Source organism: Camponotus floridanus, unplaced genomic scaffold, assembly GCF_003227725.1.
Source record: "Camponotus floridanus strain SB8 unplaced genomic scaffold, Cflo_v7.5 scaffold17, whole genome shotgun sequence".
Classification (NCBI taxonomy): Eukaryota; Metazoa; Arthropoda; class Insecta; order Hymenoptera; family Formicidae; genus Camponotus; species Camponotus floridanus.
Window position 1 is genome coordinate 2,619,429 of NW_020229292.1, and position 4,207 is coordinate 2,623,635.

Consider the following 4,207-nt stretch of genomic DNA (forward strand, 5'->3'; position numbering starts at 1 on the left):
GTGGTGGTACCAAATAACCATAAAAAGTTAAAACTGTAAAGACAGACCACTAAGGTTGAAAAGTAAAGCTTTTTATTGCTTTTTATTCAATTTTTGCATTTTCTACTATGTGTATTTCCGATCGTTTCTTTATGCGTTTAAATTTGTAACCGTTATTAAGATCCTCATGACCTCCTTTGTTTCATGCTTAGCGTTTATTTTTATAATTTTGTATGACATTGAAAAGGATCTGTAGAAGATCGAAACGTGCGTTGTCTCTTAGAATGTATTTAATAATTTTGTGCTCTGACAGATTTTCCTATTAAATTTACTTTTCAACCTTAGTGGTCTGTCTTTACAGTTTTAACTTTTTATAGTTATTTCGTACAACCACCCTACGTCACGGCCCGAATCCTTTCTTTTTAAAATTTTGTATTATTATTAATAACGGACCGTTAACACCTCTAATTTTTTTAGTTTTTATAAGAAATTAATGTTATATGATTTTTCTTTCACCGTTTAAATCACCTACACCATCGTTATTTGAATCCATGAAACTTCGCGGATAAACCTGATAGAATACTGCATTTTTCCACCATCCTTTATTATATATTTTAGCAAATGTTTTACTTGCAAGAAGCAAAATAACGATCAGACATATCGCTCGTGACATTTTGACAATAATTCCTAATCAATGTACAAAATCTGAAATATTTTATTAAAAATACGCAATAAACTATCTTAATAGTACTTGAAATAAAATAAATCAATAAACATATTTAGAATAACTTTAAAATTTCTCGACCAAGATAACTACTGTACTGATTGACTTTTCGGAGTCACAAAACATTATATATGCCCAACATCATAAATATGACCTTAATGATTAAAGATTAATGACGTCGCGTCGAATGTTCATGATAAAGAATTGATATGAATATGAGAATTTCGTTTAAATATAGCTGTTCCGCGGAATCATATTTCGAAGAATCAATTAATTCTATGTAAAAACTTATGGAGATTCATTAATAACTTTATATGAATATTTTTCTGAATAGATAAATCATTTCTTATTTAATAAATATTATTTGAATAAAGATAGTAATTTTCTTAAACATATTATTATTATTATTCTCAATACATTATTTAAAATAATTATCTGCCTTTTCTTATTAATCTTATAATATAAGACATTAATAAAATAAAATATATTAACTTATCATATTACTAGTGACCAGAGAGAAAAGATAATTTTATTTAAAATACAAAATTGTATAAAAAAAGAAGAATTAATTAGAATCAACGTATGAATTGAATGTTCAAATACTTACTGCAGTTAAAAATTTCTCTTAATAATTTTTTCATCGATAGCATTTATTCGAAATCTATCATCAAATTCATGTAACCAGTAACTAAATGTTATTGATTCAATGGTATATTTATTATAATATTTATTGTACACTATCGCTCAAAAGTATTTGGCCACCCTTAATTTAAGAGAAAACTCGAAAACGAAATTGTGTCTATTGCCTTTCATCGATGTTTATTGTTTATGCGCTAACGGAAAGTCGTTCGCAATAGCTATATTATAAATATCATTTCATGTTTACTAACAGATAGCTACAAAGCTAAATAAGGTATTTATGACTCTTGTCCTAGAATGAATACTTTTAAGTTTTTACTATAAAGGCGCGTGTTTCATCTAAAGAAATTTTAGAAAAATTAATAAGAAGATTGCCGAGATTTTGTAAAGCCGTCATAAAAAATAAAGGAGAATGTATGGATAAATCAAAAATTTAAAATTTTTGTATATTTTAATATTAAATATATAGATTAATATAAATAAATGATTTTATTTATAGTCATTTAAACACAATGTACCTAGGTGGCCAAATACTTTTGAGCGGTAGTGTATATATAAAACTAATATAGTATTTATTATATATATATATATATATATATATATATATATAATATAATATAATATAATATAATATATATAAAGCACTGTGTGTTTTTAGCAATATTTATATTGCATAAAGCTTAAATAAATCTAGTTATAAATATTATTTTAAACAAATTATGTTTGGATTTTATTGTTCACATTTTTTATTTCTATTCAAAATCCTATTTTCCATGGAAATTTAAATGGAAATTTATGTTCAAACTATAACCATAGCAATGCTTTATATCAGATGAAAATGCTGTTTTTATTTTAATAGAATATTTTATTTTGTTTTTTAACAATTTTCGAGGAGTTGTCATACATCAAAATTATGTTTTCAAAATAAACAACATAAATATACTTTTACTAATATTTTTAAAAATATACTTTAATAGTTATTATGTATAATTTACATATCGTTAACTATCACATTATTATTTAAAATAAAATTACCAGAGAAAAAATTTCTGCAATCAATAATCTGCAGTTGATATGTATCTAAATGTATAATTATAGTATAAAACCGAGAAAGATTCTTAGTAAAAAACAAGAATTTTAATTGAATTTAATTAGTCATTTTATCTTTGATTTCTGATACGGATTTCTTATTAAATGAAAATTTAAACAAAAATTATCACAATAATAATTGCCACAGTATGTAAGATATTAATAAACATTTATAAGATATCAAGCGCAAAAATGCAATGAATGCAATAATAAAACTGTTATTATTAAATTAAAAAGCATCGTTAAGAAATAAGTAACGAAGAAAAATCCGTCATTTATGACAATTGATCACGTTGCAATATATTTCAAATGAAAAGGTTTATATCTCACAACATGTATAAACAGATAATAATATCAACGAACGCATGACGTGTATCTAATTACGTATGATATAAGTTTGTTATATATCTCAAAAATTTTTCCAGAAAAATAATAAGACTGTGACTATATGAAGACTTCATTAAATTTTCAAAGATGTTTTTAATAAGTAATTTACTCATTTAAGCATTTTCTTTAAAATATCGAGCAGAACATTTCTCGCATTATTGGCAACAGCTATCAGTGATTATTAATTTTTTAAATATTAAATATATAATTAAAAATTTATTTATCTTAATAGCAACTTTAAAAAGGTAATGCATTTATATAGATAATTTATTTTATTTAATATTATATTTTTTTTATTTCGGGAAGAGCCGCTGATGCTAGTAAATAAAATAGCAAACATATATGTATCTCCTAAAAATTATTCTGTAAATATTCCGGGCGGATCGTCTCAAGTTGAGGTAACAATAAAATAAAACAATAAAGAAGTGAAAATAAAATAATAATAAAAACGAATATAACAAAAACAAATCATTTTCGATACTTTTTCGATAAACTAAAATCAAGAGACACGGTGTCTCGCCGGTGAGCGCCAAGTTTTTTTAATTAAAACTTTTTTTACTATTTATCTTGTACAAATTTTTATTCTTAGTTGGCGCCATTTTTTTTTATCTTTTTTTTATATCACTATTTTTGTAGACAATATGACAGTTGGATACAATTAGTGCATGAACTTGGCGCCCTTTTTTTACCTTTTTTTAAAAAGGTAAGTTTTTGGGGATTAAATATACTTGAAAGGGAGGTTATCGAAAAATTCAAGCTGAAAATTTAATAATAGGTTCAAAAATTCAATAACAGATATAAATTTAAGAGCAAATTTTAAAAATATTATATTATCGATTTTAAGGGCGTTTATATTATAATTTTAATTTTTAACGGTTTTAATTATCCACAGTATAAATAAAAATATTAATATATTTGACGAGAATTTCTTCACCTACAATATTATAAAATAACATTATTAAATCAATATATACACAAAACAGGCATGTTAGGCAGATTTAGAGAGTCTAACAATATTTGTATGTATACAATCATATCATATGTCTTTACGCGACCTTTCCTTCTTTCTTATAGACACCAGTTTCTGTATTCTTCGTACTTTTCCTTAAATTCTCATTTTGTATTCAGTAATACACGAACTGTGATACATAGCGGATATCATGTCGACAGAACATGGAACGTCAAGAAGATTCGCCAAATATTGGGTATGGGATTATTTTTCGATAAAAGATGACTCTATAAGTAATTCGGTATGCGATATTTGTGGTACAGAAAGGGGCCATGAAAAGAATCAATTCGATTTAGTCGATATGGCTGAACATTTATCTACTAAGCATTCGGACAATTATAACATATTTATAATGAAAAAAAAGAAAGATTGGGAATCGT

General features: G+C 24.7%; 1 pseudogene; it reads right to left on the minus strand.

Annotated features, from left to right (window-relative positions):
• The window catches only part of LOC109609820, a 7,201-nt pseudogene extending 6,426 nt beyond the window's left edge, over positions 1 to 775 (minus strand).
• Between the last annotated feature and the right edge of the window lie 3,432 nt (positions 776 to 4,207).